The sequence below is a fragment of the Puma concolor genome, chromosome B4 (assembly GCF_028749965.1).
Source record: "Puma concolor isolate L17-30 chromosome B4, mPumCon1.1.hap2, whole genome shotgun sequence".
Taxonomy (NCBI): Eukaryota; Metazoa; Chordata; class Mammalia; order Carnivora; family Felidae; genus Puma; species Puma concolor.
This window is the reverse complement of record NC_141673.1, coordinates 114446802-114465016: the sequence shown is the minus strand read 5'-3', so window position 1 is coordinate 114465016 and position 18215 is coordinate 114446802. Positions and strand designations below refer to the sequence as shown.

At 44.0% G+C, this 18215-nt stretch overlaps 1 long non-coding RNA gene across 1 annotated transcript in view; it reads right to left on the bottom strand.

Moving 5' to 3' along the window:
• Nucleotides 1-528: 528 nt before the first annotated feature.
• LOC147579430 (uncharacterized) overlaps nt 529-18215 on the bottom strand; it is a 31979-nt gene continuing 14292 nt past the window's right edge. The window contains exons 2-3 of the long non-coding RNA XR_015253931.1: nt 15933-16100; nt 529-761 (exon numbers count right to left, since the gene is read on the bottom strand). This is a non-coding gene — a long non-coding RNA (uncharacterized LOC147579430). The remainder of the gene's footprint in view (nt 762-15932; nt 16101-18215) is intronic.

Here is an 18215-nt window from a genome sequence, read left to right as displayed (position 1 = left end):
ATAAAGTCTATTTAAAAAAAAAAAAGAGTTAAACTCAAAGGAAACATCATGACCTTAATTATGTTTATTATTTTAAAAATGATAAAAAATAAAAAGAAAGTAAATAGACTATAAAGTGAACTTAACAGTAGAATAAAATAAATTTGTAGAAAAATGAATAAGTAAATTAAAATCTAGTTATTTGACAAGAAACAAAATTGATTAACATTTGGCAAGTATAATAAAGAAAACAATTTTAATAAAAAAAGATGAGAAATTAGAAACTGATAAACATCAGAGACAAAAAGATTAAATAAATATAAATCTGGAGATCTTTAAAAAACGCTTTTTCTAGTAAATATAAATAGCCAAAAGCAATGCCACAAGATGTGGAAAGTTTGAAATCGACAAGACCTAAGAAAGTTTGGCAGGAACCACCTTCAAAGTAGACTCAGCACCTGACAGACTTCCTGGTCGATTTCTTTAAATTGCCAAGGTTAGAGTAGCTCCTCTGTTACATAAACATTTTCAGAAAGTACCAAAAAAAGGAAGGAAAGTTATTAATTTATTTAACAAATCACATAACCCCGACACCAAAATCTGATGAAGGGAGAAGGTAAAAGGGCAGAGAATCATTGGCGAACGCCATGCAGGGTTGGAAAATGCCAGGTGAACCATCCAGATCACTGATCTCTTCGTGCTGGGGTGAGATAGCGGAAATGCCAAGATAAAACCGGAAGGGTGGACGCAGGCAGACATGAGTCACTTCCGTTTTTGAGCCTCTATGTATAAAAAAAATTTTTTTTTTAATTAAGAAATGACAAAACAATTTTTCAAATATAACAACATTTAACGATAAACACTTTCAATACTTATAAAAATGAAGACAAATACAACTGCGTTAGAACATCATGTGGCGATAATGCCAAGAGTAAAAGCGAAGGCTTTAAAGAAGGGAGATCCTTTCAGCAAGAGCCCCTACACACACACACACACACACACACACACACACACACACACCACCCCTTCGCCCGCCCCCACACACCTTGTGCTAGATCCCACCGAGGCAGAGAGCAGTCTGCAAGAGGACAGGAAAGTAGAAACTTTCAACGTTCCTGGAAAGAACTCTTTTCATGTTTCTGCCTCCTGTGAGTGAGGTATATATACCATGGAGGATATAACCTGGCTGCCAACAGCATTACCACTTATGATGAGATAGTACCAGAACAAAACAGTGTTTATATTATGTGCCATTACCTCTGAAGTTCCAATCATGAAGCCTGCAGAAAGAGACGTTGCCAACCTACCTTGACTACCTTGGCCCATCTCTGCCAGGGATAACCTTCTGCTCCTCAGTTTCTCCTTCCCAGGCCCGCAGATGCCCAAGGAAAAGTCCGGATGTTCAGCCCAGAGCCCTGCTGCCTTCTTCCCCCAGGTTCTGTGCTTATTCTATCCCACCGCTCCTGACTCATTTGTCATTTACTGTAATTTTTATTTCCAGGTGCCCCTTTTGTCTCATTTGGCAAACAGGCCCCTTCACAGCTTTGTGAAGCCATGTCACTAGCCAGTTGGATATTGACAGAAATGGTGTGTGCAATTTCAAGATGTCATTAAAGGAAGAGGCAGGAAATTATCTTCCCTTTTTCTCCTTCCTGCTGGCTGGAATGCAGACATGAGGACTAAAGCTGAAGCATCCATGGATCATGAGGTAAACTTGGGGAATAGAGCCCAACACAGTGGAGCAGATATATATAAGCCCAAAGGCTGTGTAAATCTGAGGCACCAAAGAGAAGAGATTGGCCCAGCACTGGCCTCCTCAGGGGAATGTTCTGCCTCCTGCCTGCTAGGAGAGCATAGGAACCCAGCAGGACTGGATCCTTCTTTGCTAAGGAGGAAAGGCTGCCCATCCCAGCAAAGGCTTGGGTGAGATGCTGATCCTCCTAAGGCAGCAACATCAGCAGTCACCTGTTCTGCATCACCTGCCACCATTCTGCTTTGTATCCGCTGGAGCTCCTACCCACTTTCAAATTGTAGAACAATGCCAGAAAAATTATACTGCTGTTAAGCTAGGTAGAATTAGCACCCCTTCTTGCCTTTATCCCAGTTGGTTTAATAACTGTCTTTGGAGGTCTTATTCTGAGCTACCTAATTGCTACACAATTGCTACCTAACGGCTCCTTTGGCTTTACACTTGGAGAATCAACTACAACTGAGCCTCAGAAGCCCAAATGGGAATTATCAGTGGAGGATGATGTGCCCAAGAATTCCTTTTAGACAAAGGGCCCAATCCCTGAGGAATATCCTGGTGTGGGGACCCCCTTCTCACATCCTTCCAGGTGTGGACATCTAACTCCTGCCCCCCACACTCCCTCAGGGGGTCTCACTAGGGCAGAAGCTCTCACTGTTCTTTCCAGAGCTGGAAAGGGGAATGGGACTCCACACCTTCACTCCAAGCTGGCTGGCTAGTCTGAGGAAGACTCAGGGGGCTACGGCTGCACAGACCTCCCCCAAACTTTGATGGGCTCCTGGAAGGAGGGGCAAGAAGAATCCAGGCAAGTGTAAAGAGAGGAGGAGGAGCCAGGCCAACTTAACAATACCCCTGGGAGACTCTTGTGAGTCTTCTCTGAGAAATCCTCAGAGCCTGCATGTCCTCCTCCTCTGGAAGTAGGCGGTACAGTGCAGTTATAACCTACTTGTCAGCTAAATCCTCCGGCCACTGAAAATCTAAGCGAGGTTGGCTCACACATCTTTTCCATGACTCGAGGATGTCATGTCATCCCTAGAGATTTCACATATTCATTTGGAGACTTAAGTTTTATGGTCCAATCAGCCTCTACCCGACAGCTTGGACTCACACTGTGCTGACCGACATGTGATTTGCACACAACCAGGGTGACACTGGAAATATTTAACCATCATGGAATAGCCACTGGCAATCAGGGCAGACATCAGCTGTTAACCCTGGGGGTGAAGCCACCACTGCAGGGCAGGTGAGCATGAGCTCTGCGAAGGGTCCCGCATAGGCATGCATATGCCCAGTGATGCTGAAGACAGTGCACTTTACAAATTCTTGAAAGCTCAGAAGAGAGGTCGTTCGTGTACCATACATCTCCTGCTTTTTTCTTGCTAATGAAAACTCATTTTTATTCCAGCATAGGGTCGATGTTCTCCAAAGGTGAGCTCTCCAACAGGAAGGACCAGGAGAGACCAGGAGGTGAACCATGATGGGCCTGAGTGATCATGATAACCCAATTTGCCCGCTGCCGGGTGGGTTTAGGTGTAGGCGGCTGAACTCAGAAATACCAGATCTAGCCAGTGTTCTGAAGGGGAGTGTCCTAGAAGCTTCCAGAAAATATTTTCCTTCTTAGTGAAAATAAAAAGATACAAAAGGAAAATCTCTCTCCCGCTCCCTTTCCACCTTCTGCCTTACAAGGCAGTCACATGAGGACCTGTGTCCAGAGTTACATAGATGTGACACAGCCAGGTGGGAGAGTCCACAAGTGGAGGATAGTGATTCAGAGAGACGGGAGGAGCCTGGGCCTGCAGCTCTGGAACCACTGCTCCCCGGACCCTCCTCAGAATCTCCATTGTTCCAGCCACTTCATGAGAGAGCTTCTGCTTCTTCTGGTCAAAATCTTGACCACAAACAGCTTGTCACCATCTCCTAGTCATCTCTTGTCTCCTCTCTCCATTCCTCTCAAACTGAGACAAAATTTTCCTCATTTTCTCCTGAAAAGCAGGTCAAACAACTCTTATTATTGCTTGGGTCCCTGCCCAAAACCAGCCCTTGCATAGTCTCATCTTGTATCCCCAAGAGCTGAGTCAAGCTATTTATCCCAACAAAGAAAATTCCCTCTCTAGGAAGAATTCTCATTCTAGTCCTGAATATGATTTTTGTCTGAAAAGAAAAAAGAAAGGAAAGGAAAGGGGAGAGAAGGGGAAGGGAGGGGAGGGGAGGGGAGGGAAGGGAAGGGAAGGAAAATTCAGGGCAGATCCCATTCAGGGATCTCCAAGAGATAATTATCTCTACAAATCATGGAAGGCCCTGACTGTCCTTGGCTAGAGATCCAGGAAAACAGCTGAGGAGGGCTGAACCCCTTAAAGAGAACCTATGATTCATTTGTTCACTCTGTCATTCAACATGTATTTATTGAGCACATACTATATGCTATGGACCCAGCAATGACAAAGAGAGAGAATGTCTCTCCCTACATGGAGCTTACATCCTAAAGGGGTAGACAGATAACCACACACAAAAAAAACATAAAACAACCAAACTGGAAAAATAGTTATAAATTGTAATTACCCCCCTGAGGGAAGCAAAGACTGTTGACATTTTAGTGCATTCCTAAATTCTAGTAAAAAACTCCAATTCCAAGATTGAGCAGAAGAGTGCCGTGTACCCTGAGGCAGTAAAGAACTCATGGATTTGAGTAACTCAAAGTAAATGTTGGATGGGAGCCAAGAGGGTGGGGGAGCGGATGGTGAAGTAAGAGAGGTAGCCGTCACCAGGAACCGATGGCCTTGAGGCCATGGTAATTTTAATCTAAGTGCACTGGGAGATATTGGAAGGACTGGAAGCAGTCAGGCAGCCTAATTATTCTGCTCTGATAAAGGAGAATGGGCTGGCAGTGGGTGGGTCTGGAGGGAGACTACCAACTTCCCCCTCATGAAATGCTTGCCCTGGCCCATCAATGGCACCCTTTGTGAAGGAGTGGCAGTGGACATGGAAAGAAATGGAACATTCAAGACATATTTTTGGAGTAGAAACAAAAGGCCTTGCTGATAGATTGAATGTGGAAAGACCATAAGGACATTAGTCCTAAGCTTGACTCTTGTACATATTTCCAAGAAAAATAGGAACTGAACACAGATCCCCAAAGCCTGAATGTTGAGAAGTTTCATAATGGAAAAGGGTAAGGAACACCATTTCCTACAAGCATTTACAAAGCACTAATGGTATGCCAGGTACTGTGCTAGGCTCCTGGGAAATAAACTACAAACCCCCCTAGCACTGGAGCGGAGAGGAAGTCTGTTCCGGAATCTTCATGTGGAGGAGGCCAGCTGAGCCAGGAGCCCAAGATTCATCCCTCTGAGATTTATCCTCATCAGGCATCAGCACAGCCTCCTTTTCCAAGCCTCAAAGATTTGCTGGAGTGAGAACATCTGTTTCCACCAACATAGAACTAGATAGCCCAAATGCTTTCCTGTTAGAAAATGAAGACAATTCTGGGTAAAACATGACAAACCCTTTTTAAATGCATAGCTGAGGTTGGGGTAGGGGATGGGGGGTGGTCGTGGTAAGAGAAACCCCCAAAGGCCAAAAAATGAAGAGAAAACAAAACCACATTGGCCTGGGAGAGCTCTCACTTTATCTTATCTCTAGGGGTTGGCTGGCCTTGGAAACCCAAAGATTTGCATATTAATGGCTGCAGCCCTGGGCCTGAGAAAGGGAGGGAGTTGGAATTAAGACCCCCCACAGGAGTCTTTCAAGTGAAAGGGTGCACCAGAAAAAAAATCAGTCCACTGGCAAACTGGGACAATGAGGAAGCTGGTCTTACTTAACCTTTTGGTGGAAGAAATGCCACAGGATTTTTTTCTTTTTACATTGAAGAGTATTATCTCATAGTAATCCAAGAACTCCAAGCCAAGGACAGAATATAAAAAGTGATCATAGAATGACAAATGCAAAACTGCTCTGAGGAGAGGTGCCTTGGTGGTGCAGTCAGTTGAAGGTCCAACTCCTGATTTCAGCTCAGGTCATGATCTCAGGGTTAGAGCCCTGAGTTCAAGCCCTGCATCAGGATCCATGCTGTCAGGCTGTCAGCACAGAGCCTGCTTGGGATTCTATGTCTCCCTCTCTCTCTGCTCCTCCCCCTGCACGCTCTAGCTCTGTGTGTGTGTGTGTCTGTCTCTCAAAAATAAATAAACTTAAAAAAGAAAAAAACCTCTCTGAGGAGCCCCAGCAGGCCAGATGACAGGGCATATTATCCAAGATTACATTATATGTGAAAAGACAATTGCCAATAAACAGCAAGATTAGAACTCCAGAATCATAAAGATACTTTAAATAATTAACACATCAAAGAAAGAATTACAACACATGGAGAAAAAAAACTTTTCCATGGAAAAAGAATGTTCAACCTCACTATTAGCCGCAGAAATTTAAATTGGAACAGCAGTGTGGTACCCTTGTTTGGCATAACAATTATCAACCATTACAGAGTGGTGATACTCAAGGTTCTAAGAGTGAGGATAACTGGCCCTTTGTCACCTGCCAGTATGGTACACCTGATGTCTTGCCTTGGGTGTTCCTGAAGCAAAGCCTGGCATGGTGGCTTGATGGTGATCCCAGGAAGCAGTGTGGAGCACGCACAGGGAAACCAAAGGAGAGACGCCAGCCCGGGGTTGTGTTATCAAGTAACTCCACAGTTGGTGGCTGGGGCTCAAACCTGCAGGACCTTCTGAGGAGGCTCATGAAATGCATCTTAAAAGTTCCCACCCTGAGTCACCTGGGTGCTTCAGTCCATTAAGCGTCTCTCTCTCTTTTTTTTTTTTTAATGTTTATTTATTTTTGAGAGAAAGGGAGACAAAGTGTGAGCAGGGGAGGAGCAGAGAGAGGGAGACACAGAATCCGAAGCAGGCTCTGAGCTGTCAGCACAGAGCCTGATGTGGGGCTCAAACTCACAAACTGTGAGATCATGACCTGAGCCGAAGTCAGATGCTCAACCAACTGAGCCAACCAGGTGCCCCAAGCATCCAACTCTTGATTTCAGCTCAGGTCATGATCTCACGATTCGTGGGATTGAGCCTCGTGTCAGGCTTTGCGCTGGCAGCAGGGAGCCTGCTCGGGGTTCTCTCTCTCTCTCTCTCTCTCTCTCTCTCTCCCTCTGTCTCTGCCCCTCCCCCACTTGCACTGTCTCTCTCAAAATAAATAAATGAACATAAAAAAAAAAGTTCTCACCCTGGGCAGGGAGGGGAAGCAATCATCTACTGGCCCCATCACCGAAGGTTCAAGTGGGCTCGCAGGCACTAATGCTTCCAGATTGCACACTTGGGTGTTCCAAGGCTTTAGAAATGCCCTAAAGAGGAATCTAGAGGCCACAGAAAGGTTGTCAGGTTGCCCCTCACATAGCTGGTCAAAGGAATGAGGGAACAAGAGGCAGGGCCCAGCAGACTGAAGCAGTGTTTGAAACACCCCACTGACCACACTGCATGCACTTGGTCTCAGGAATCACCCTTCAGAGCATCCACTTAGGGAAATACAGCTGACCCTTGGACAACACAGGTTAGAACTGCATGGGTCCACTCATACGTGAATTTTTTTCAACAAACATATTGGGAAGTTTTTTGGAGATCTGTGACAGTTTGAAAAAACTCACAAATAAACAGTGCAGCCTAGAAATATCAAAAAAAAAAAAATAAGGAAAGGTGAGGTAGCTCATGTATGAATGCATAAAATATAGATATACTAACCTATTTTATCATTTGCTACCATAAACGATACACACATCTATTATAAAAAGTTAAAATTTAGGGGCACTTGAGTGTGGCTCAGTCGGTTGAGCGTCCAACTTCAGCTCAGGTCATGATCTCACGGTTCATGTGTTTGAGCCCTGCATTGGGCTCTGTGCTGACAGCTCAGAGCCTGGAGCCTGCTTTGGATTCTATGTCTCCCTCTTTCTCTGTCCCTCCCCCACTTACACCCTGTCTCTCTCTCTCTCAAAAATAAATAAACATGAAAAAAAAACTTATACATACAAACACAGACTGTACATTATCTTTTCATTTTTGATGTGTGGCGTCAGTTATACATATGACATCTGCAGTGTTTTATGTCACATAAGGCTATACTGATGTACGTACTGACAGATGATTCATAGAGGTCACAAACTTGTGGTATTGATAAATACAGGACAGTACTCTAAATGTATTTTCTCTTCCTTACAATTTTCTTAATAACATTTTCTTTTCTCTAGCTTTTTAAAAAAATTTTTTTTACATTTTTATTTATTGTTGAGAGAGAGAAAGAGACAGAGTGTGAGTGGGGGAGGTGCAGAGAGAGAGGGACACACAGAATCCGAAGCAGGCTCCTGGCTCTGAGCTGTCAGCACAGAGCCCGATGCGGGGCTCGAACTCATGAACTGTGAGATCATGACCCGAGCAGAAGTCGGACGCTCAACCGACTGAGCCACCCAGGTGCCCCTTCTCTAGCTTTATCATAAGAATACAGTACATAATGCATATACCATGCAAACTATATATTCATCAACTATTTATGTTATTGATAAGGTTTTCAGTCAACGGTGGGGTATTAGTCATTAAGTTTTGGGAAAGTCCAAAGTTACATACAGATTTTCAAATGTGTGGGGCGTCAGCACCCCTAACCATCATGTTGTTCAAGGGTCAGCCGTAATCAAAATAGGGGTGACGTATGTACTTAACTATATCTGAAAGGGATGGAGGGAGGAAAAGAAAGATGGAAGGAGGGAGGAACAATGTCTTTACCCCATTAAGCTTTCCTGTTCAACCATATGTTATCCACTGCCCCAGGGAAAACAGCCACAGCTTAAATGCAAAGAGAAATACAAATAGTTAATTCTTACTTTTGAGCTTCTGGTGGCCTTAATGGATTAAGGTTGATTTAAGGGATTTCTTTCAAGATTAATTTTACCTGTCCTCAATTTCTATTTTACATTTTGATTTTAAAGCTTAACTCCAGCATCAGGTGCAACTTCATAATGCATAGATTGATGCACAAAAATATTAACTGAAGCAGTTAATGGCACAAAAAAAATTGGAAAAAAATCTAACCTAATTGTCCAAAAAGAATGTATTGATTAAGTAAGCAATGATACATTTTGACAATGGATCATTATGCAGTCATTAAAAATGATGTTTACAAAGAGTTTTCAATGATTTGGAGAAATATTCACAATATAATGTTGAGGGGAAAAAGCAAGAAGCAAAATTACATATATAGTATGATCTAGACCGGTAAAAATGTATAGGAAAAAAGTGGAGCAAACCAGACCATGTTAAAAAAATCTGCCTGAATTTTGAGAATGTTGTGATGTTTCCTCCTTTATGCTCATTTCTATTTTCAGTTTCCAAAATGAGTAAATACTGCTTCTACAATCAAGGAAAGAAAAGCACGTATGTGCCTCAGTGGTGTTGTGGAGGGCAATGGGAAACCTCAGGTCCCAGCATCCCAGATGATGTGACCGTATAGTTCAGAGCCCTGCCACATGGCTTCATTTCCATCCGAAGCCTCTGTTGCACCTGTGTGGCTGCTGGGACTGTTCTGACTCATTACTTGTGGCGTTGGCTATCTACCATTCAACATTCATTCGACAGCTGGGGTGAAATCCAGACCAGCCCCTCACTTGATAAACCATAGTATAGGGGATCCTAACGAATGGAGGAAGAGGGGGCTTGGAGGGTGTCTGGCATGTCACTGGCGCAAGTTATCTTTGAGGGAGCAGCCCAGGGCCATGGGCCTTGGAATCAGATGGGTACTCGCTAATTATACAATGGCAGTAGGTAGAATAATGGCCCCCAAAGATGTTTGCGTCCTAATCTCCAGAATCTGTAAATGTGTTACCTTACATGGCAAAAGGGACCTTGCAGAGGTGATTAGTTTAAGGATTTTGAGGTGGGGAAAGTATCCTGTATTATTCAGGAAGACCCAATGTAACCACAAGTGCCCTTCTAAGAGGGAGGCAGGAGGACTGGAGGAAAAGAGAAGGTGTGACGGTACATACAAATCACAGAGTGAGAGAAAGGCGAAGAGAGGGATTTGAAGATGCTGCACTTTGGGTTTGAAGACGGAAGAAGGGGCCCTAGCCAAGCATGCCTAGCCTTCAGAATCTAGAAAAGGCAAGGGACTAGATTCTCCCCCAGAGCTTTGAGAAGGAACACAGCCTTGTCGACACCTTGATTTTAGGACTTCTGACCTCCGGAACAAATATAAATGAATGAATGAATGAACGAACAAATGAATGAGTAATCTGAGCCACTGTTTATGGCAGTTTGTTAGCACAGCAATAGGAAATGGATACAACTGTGAACAAGCCTATTTCCTCATCTGTAAAGAGAAGCGTGTCATTTGTGTCTCTCCTCATCGTTATGAGCATCAAACCAAATACTGTACTTGCCATGCTTACTAATATGCATAACAAGCATTCAGTAAGCAATAGTTATTCTTTCTCACCCTGTAGGAGATCACCTTACAGCTGAATAGCATTTTGTAGAGCACATGAGAAACATACAATATGGAATAAACTAATCAGTGACGTAGGGAAAGTAGCATGTATATAATGTCACCGCTTTACATATGACACCATCAGGAATGGGGGAAGTTAAGCAAATTGTCTAAGATCACACAGCTATTAGGTGGCAAAGAGAAGATGTTTCACTCTTGACTTTTTTTTTTAATGTTTATTTTTGAGAGAGAGAGAGACAAACAGAAAACAAGCTGGGGAGAGGCAGAGAGAGAGGGAGACACAGAATCTGAAGTAGACTCCAGGCTCTGAGCTGTCAGCACAGAGCCCAATGCGGGGCTTGAACTCACGAACGACAAGATAGTTCCTGAGCTGAAGTCAGATGCCTACCCAACTTGGGCCACCCAGCAGTCCCACACTCTTGACTTTTAGTTCAGTGGTACTTTATTACCCTGTGCTTCTCACCCAGGAAATCTGTTAAATATGCAGATGCCCAGAAAAATCTGGCCCAGGAATCTGCATTTTATCAAGCTCTGTAGTTACTGTTTATACAGGCTGGTCTAGTGACCCTACACTGAGAAATGGTACCCTGCCCCATTTACTGAACAGCTGTCCAACTGCTGAATGCTTCTATCTGTTTCCACTTCTTGGAGGAAATGGGGAGGCCACAGATGCCCTGTTATGTTGTTACCTTTATATTTTGAAAAATTTGAACATACAGAAAGAAGAATTAATTAATGACCACTCATTTACCCACCACCTAGATTAAAGAACTACTAGCATTTTGCCCTATTTCCTGCATCTCTCTAGAGCCACACATTTTCCTTTTTGGCTGAACTGTCCTAAAGTATATTACAGACACCATGCCATTTTTTTTAAACTGCATTTTAAAAATAAGGACATTTTCCTGTTGTCCGCAAGAAACAATCACACTTAATGAAATTTTTTGAGATCATCTAATATCAATTCTTATATTCAAATTTCCCCAAGTTTCCCCCAAATATCTTTAATAGGTGACTTTTTTTTTTCCAAAATCAGGAAGTATGCTCTATCAATTTTCATGCAGTTAGTCTACACAGAGCTAGAGGATTTCCAGGGTGATGTGCTGATGGGAGTCCCCTAGGTTTTCTGTACCTGAACAAGAACATGGATGAGAGTCTGGTTTTCCCCTGGAGTCTGGGCCTCCCTGTCTCAGGCTCTTGCCCTTTTGAGCTGAGGATTGACAGTAACGGCATTCCCTTTACCAAGGCCACAGAGCCTCTTCTGTGGCCTCTTCCTAGAACTACAGCCCCCTCTCCAGGTTCTGGTAACCACTCAGACCTAGATAAGACCAGGGATCTCAGCTTTTTCTAGCCCAAGGGTATTATACCATACCCTGTTGATTTCTCTTAACCACTGCTCACAACTTTGTAAATATCTTTGTTAAACCCTCTGCAATTACCCCACTTCAGTGTCCCATTGGGACACTGACTGATAAAGTAATGGTACCAGGGATGGCCCTATAGGAAAATAACCCTCAGATGAGATTCTAGAATTGGGTTGCTCACATATTTGAGATGTATGGCAGGGATATCCTCTTGCCAGACAGAGGGAAACAGAATGCAGTTAATCCATAAAATACAGTAGCATCAGGGCACATGGGTGGCTCAGTCAGTTAAGCATCTGATTTGGCTCAGGTCATGATCTCATGGTTCATGAGTTCAAGCCCCACATTGGACTCCCTGCTGTCAGCACAGAACCCCTTTTGATCATCTGCTCCCCTCTCTCTCTGTCCTTCCCTAGCTCATACTCTCTCTGTTTCTCTCAAAAATAAATAAACATTTCAAAAAATAAAATAAAATAAAATAAAATAAAATAAAATAAAATAAAATACAGTGGCATCGTAGTTGTTCCAATTATCACTATGAGTGGCATTAAAAGAATGCGGATGGAAGACACCATGTTGGCAGATCCAGTGGCTTAGCTATGCTGACAGTGGTGATTACTGTGGTGTGGGGTGGCTGATCTATGATAGTCCCAGAGACCATATACAGAGGAGGGATAAATCGAAGGTCCTGAATACTTGGAACATAGATGGAAATGCAGAAAGCCTTGATGGTAGCTTTGAGAGAGTCACAGATCTCTTGTTGGGCAGCTATGCCCAGGGACTGATTATAAAGGTGATATACATACAGAGTCTATTAAATGTTCAATCCCACTAGAATTCTTATGCCTTCCACTGGTACAAAAGTGAGACGCTGATTCATAGGACATTTGGGCAGACACAGATGTGGCAAAGTCACCTCAGGACTTGTTCCACAGCCCTCATTGCCTCCAGGCCCATAGCAAGAGTTATGTCCTAGTATAGCCCAGATGGAGAAGGACAAAGCATGGTACAGGGGAGAGAGAGCCTATACATCAAAAGGGTTGCAGAACCCCCAGGAGGAGCCTGGGAAGCATATATAGGAGGGAGTTGTAAGAGCATTGAATGGGAGAATTTAATGGTACAGGCGTGCTCACCCAAGATTCAGGACTTCATGTGCTGGCTTGAGCAGCTGGGAGTGGCAGTCATAGCTATACTGGCCAACAAAAGCCTGGACTCAACAGTGGCTGGCCGTTAATGAGGACTTTTCTAGCATTCTGAGAAGGAAACTGAAGGTTTGGGAGGTTAAGAATGTTGGAGGGGATCTATTCTGTACAACATGCACAGCCACACCTTAACCACACTCCCCAGGAGGCCAGAGGATACTCTCCTCTCAAGGCCAGAAGAATTCCACTGTGAAGTGTTCACAGACCTCCTTGAAAAGCTTTTGGCTGTTTTCTGTAAGCAGGAAATGACAATGGGAGAGGTTGCAATGAAATTAGACTCCTTGGTTTAAATGGGAAAAACGGGATCCCAGTGTAGTAGGGGTCAGGAGTCTCAAAGCCACAGTGGACACAATTACCATAATAAGGTGTGAAACTGGAGTGGTAATTAGAAAGTTTGGGTCTGTAGGGATCTTTGGCACTGGCTACCTAATCATGGGTTCCTCAGGACTGCAGTGGATGTACAGACTATTTAGGTGCTACTTGACATATATAATTCTGGGTCTAGTGGGGAAAATCATGGTGGACAATCAGGATTTACCGTGTTTGGACCCAGAGGCCCAGAATCCTTTGACTTGGGGGCAAAGGTGAGGGAGTCTCTTTGAACAAGCACCTGAAATGTGGCCATACCTCTATGCTGTGAATCTTCCCCAATCTTTCCCCAGAGAGACCAGAGGCCTTTAAACGAAATGGGGAAAGGGAACTATCCAGAACTTTCAGGGACTGTTAGATTCTGTTTCTGAACTCATGCTAACCACAGGAGATTCAAACTGGCACAGTGGTCCACAAGTCATAGTGTGAGCTCAAGGAGATCGGGTGATAAATGGAATAGCAGTAGTCCAAGTCTATCTTACAGTGGGTCCAATAAGACTGAGAAACCACACTCGTCTTACCTTCCCAGTGCCAGAATGTATAATAATAATAGATATGTTACCTACTCACAGAATCTCACACTGGCTTCCTGACCCATGGAATGAGGCCATTATGGCAGTTCCAAGTGGGAAATGTCCCCTTCCAAATGGAACTTCCCTCTCCCCCACACCAAGACAGTGAACCCAAAGAAATATAGTAACCCTGTCAGAATTGCACAGATTAATGTAACCATCAAATACTTAAAAGATGCAGGAGTGGTAATTACTACCACATTAACATCTAACTCATGTTTGACTGGTGTAGAAACCAGATGGATTGTAGAGAATGACTATAGATTATGGAGAATTCAGTCACATGGTGATGCCAATCGCAACTGTAGTTCCAGATGGGTATCTCAACCAAAACAAATAAAAACACCCTTGGCACCTGCTAGGTGCAGCTACAGGCCTAGAAAAGGGTTTTTTCCAATTCCCAGCAGCAAAGCTAGTTGCCTTCACATGGCAAGGACAGCAGTACACTTCCACCTGAGGTTTTTATGACAAGGCTTCATCCACTACCTTGCTATCACACTATTGTACTACAGTCCACAGAACTTGATCATTTTGATATCTAAAAACAAATCAGTGGGGCGCCTGGGTGGCTCAGTCGGTTAAGCGTCTGACTTCAGCTCAGGTCACGATCTCGCGGTCTGTGAGTTCGAGCCCCGCGTTGGGCTCTGGACTGATGGCTCAGAGCCTGGAGCCTGCTTCTGATTCTGTGTCTCCCTCTCTCTCTGTCCCTTCCCCGTTCATGCTCTGTCTCTCTCTGTCTCAAAAATAAATAAAACATTAAAAAAATAAATAAATAAAAAATAAAAACAAATCACTGTATTTCATTGGTGACATTGTGCCAATTGCACCTGGTGCACAGGAAGTGGCAAATATTTTCGGTGCCTTAATAAGAAGTATGCATTTTGGGAGATAGGAGATAAACCCCATGAAAGTTCAGAGGCCTTCCACATTGTGAAATTTCTAGGGACCCAGGGGTGTGAACGATGTCAGGAATGAGTGACAAATTGCTCCATCTTGCACTTCCTACCACAAAGTGATTTGATATTTGGTAGATCTGTGGATTTTGGGGAATAACATATACCACCCTTAGGTACGCTGCTCTGACCCATTCAAGCCGCCAGTTTTGAGGGATGCCAAATCAAGAAATACAAGCTGCTCTGCCTCTGGGACTACACAAGTAAGCAGACCCAGTGGTAGAGAAAGTGTTCAGACATAGACTATAAAATGCTGTCTGTAGCCTCAGGAGAACTCTAATGGGAGAACTACATGGATATCTCTAAGGTGTGAGGTGTGTGGCCTCTTTTGCTGACTATTCTTCATTGACAAAGCAGTTCCCCACTTGTCACTAGGCTCTGATAGAACCTAGACCTGGTCACACAATATCATGTGACTATGTGACAGACACCACCATTGTGAGCTGAGCATTATCTTATCTACCAATTCAGGCACAAGCAAATTGCATGAGCACAGTGATGGCTAATCTACATATCACCTTAGCTGGGGCAAAGTGCCCTGATATTCAGTCAAATATTATTCTTGATGTTTCTGTGAGGGTAGATTGGTGACAAGGAGAACTGGGAAGGGATATATGGATAGACGTCAATGAATGGGCCAAGGTTGTGAAAATATTTACGTTCTATGTGAGTGCCTACCAGAGGGCATATTGGGACTAACTCAATGGAACCATGAAAAAGTAGCTTGCTCCACCCTTTCCTGAGATAGAAGCTATGGTAGTCTCAACAACATGGACTTCACCTCCCCAAGGTTAACATAATCAGTGCCACAGCTGAATGCCCTTGCTGCCATCAGCAGAGGTCAGTGCTGAGTTCCCAATATGGGATTATTCCCTAAGCTGAATAGCCAGTCACCTAGTGACAGGTTGATGACACTGAATCTCTTCCGGCACTGTGGGGGCAGTGACTTGTCCGTAAAATGAATAGATACATACTCTACATTTATTTGTGCTTTACCCGCTCATAATGCTCTGCCAGCACCATCCTTCCCTACAGAATGCCTCATTCATCACTGTTAATCACATTGCCTATGACCAGGAAACTCATTTCTTAAAAGTAAAAAGAAAGTGCAGTAGAGAGTTTGTTCCAATTAAATTCATGTGGTCTTTCCACATGCCTCAGAAAGTAGATGGCTTCATATTCCAGTTGAATGGCCCACTGAAGGCTCAGTTACTATGCCTGCTGGAAGACCGCAGTCTGCAAAACCTGCTATTAGACACGGTACATACCTTAAACCAGCAGCCAATGTATGGTGCTGTCCCATAGACGGAATGCCCAAGTCTGGAAACCAGACTGGGAGCATGGATGTGGGCGTGGCCTCTCACTGTTGTATCCTCTTAAGGGATGTTTGCTTCTGATCCTGGCAACCTTGGGCTCATTGGCCTCAGTGGAGGTCCCTGTGAACCAGAAAACATGGGTGAGGTTCTGTTAAGTCAGAAGCTGCTACTGCCTTCTAACGATTTTCAGCTTCTCATTCTACTGAACCAATAATCAGAAAAGAGGGCATGCCACTCACCAAGGTGATCTGCTTACCAAGGAGAAATTGGGTCACCACTATACAATGAGGTCAGGAAGGACCAAATGCAGAATCCAAGACTTCATACACCACCATTGAGTATTCTCTTCACTAGATTACTCATCAGTGGAAAACTGAGGCAACCCAAAAAAGATAGTGCCACCAAAGGACATAGATTATGAAGAAATGAGGGTAAAAAAACCCTGATCAGTTGAGGTGGTAGCAAAGAGTTAGGAAATGTGTAATAGGTAATAAAAGAAGGAAGACACAATTATCAACTTGAGTCTCATGACCAGGTATAGAAGGAGGGATAATAGCAGCTTTTATGTTAATTACTTGATTCTCTTCCTTCACTTTTACCCCCAAACCTTACATGAAGAGCATTATGGTTAACACTTTAGGTTTCAGATGGGAGTACAATGTCATTCAGTAACTAATGGGATTTTGTACGTCCTGGGGCTGGGGACATGACGTCTTCATCTGGACAAGGTGGATGATGAAGGGCAAAAGGTGTGAAAAGTGTTGGATATTCTCTTTCTTCCACTCTGTACTCTGTTCCTGGAAACTGGCCTCTGTGGACCAGATCTATGGGCTCCTTTGTCTTCAGCATCCACTTGGGTTTGGCCATGGGAGGCTCTGACAGGAGGCTGGAGGAAGAAGACAATGAGGTCATAGCCATCAGCTCCTTAGTTTCCATCAGATCCTTCCCATCACATCACAGGTTGTCAGTGGCCACATTCCTTTACTAAAGGTTACAGTACTTTACCCTCCAGGTTCTAGTCCCCACACCTCCTCTTCTTCTCCTCAAGCAGAGGGGTGGTAATGGCACTCTACTCCCAAGATGATTCACTAAATGTTGCTGATTTCCCCTGACCCGACAAATACTCTTGTAAGTAGTCCCTTTATTAAACCCTTCTCAACTATTCCATTTGGATAATCTATCACAGTCCTCACCAACACAGCCCAGTTCAGTCAGGCTGAATCTAGAGCAGATATTTTCTCAGATTAGTGCCCATCCTCACCTGTTCTGAGTGGGCCTAATTCAAGGCTCTTGAATTTGATTCACCTGTCTATATCCTGTATAAAAGTTTTCAGTGCCACACATATTCAGACACTTTTTCACCAACCTTCTGAATAAATAATCAGGAACTTTTTCAACAAAGCTCTCCTAGGGGTGTCTTTGTGGTTCAGTTGGTTAAGCGTCCAGCTTTGGTGCAGGTCATGATCTCACGGTTTGTGAATTCGAGCCTCGCATCAGGCTCTGTGCTGACAGCTCAGAGCCTGGAGCCTCCTTCGGGCTCTGTGTCTCACTCTCTCTCTGCCCCTCTCCTGCTCATGCTCTGTCTCTCTCGGTCTCTCATAAATAAATATTTAAAAAATTACAAGAAAAAAAAAAGCTCTCCTAGCCTCAACTGGTGTGACTAGCTTGCTTGGGGAAGAGTTGCAATGGACTGAATGTCTGTGTCTCCCCGAAATGTGTATGTTGAAATCTTAACCCCCACTATGATGGTATAAGGAGGTGGAAACTTTGGGAGGTAAGTAGGTCAGGAGGGTGGAACCCTCATGAATGGAATTAGTGGCCTACCAAAAAAAAAAGGACCACAGAGACTCTTCTCTATGCCATGTGAGGATACAATGAGAAGTCATCAGTCTATGGGCTGGAAGAGGTCCTCACCAGAACCTGACCATGCTGGTACCCTGGTCTCAGACTTCCAGACTCCAAAACTGTGTTTCTGCTATTTATAAGCCACCCAGCCTACTGTACTTATGGTAGCAGCTCAGACACACTAAGGTGACAATTCTAGAGCATTGGCCTCTGTCACTAAAACATCTTTGGAAGAATGTCCCAAATGGTAAGCCAACTGGAGTGCTGCAGATGAGCTCCAAGAATGCCATGGGAGATGATCCCCTCATCCTTCTGGGCAGCTGAGCAGGGCCTGAGTAGCTGGAGCAGCCTCACCTCCGAATCCTCGAAGGGCAGCCCCCAGGGAAGTGG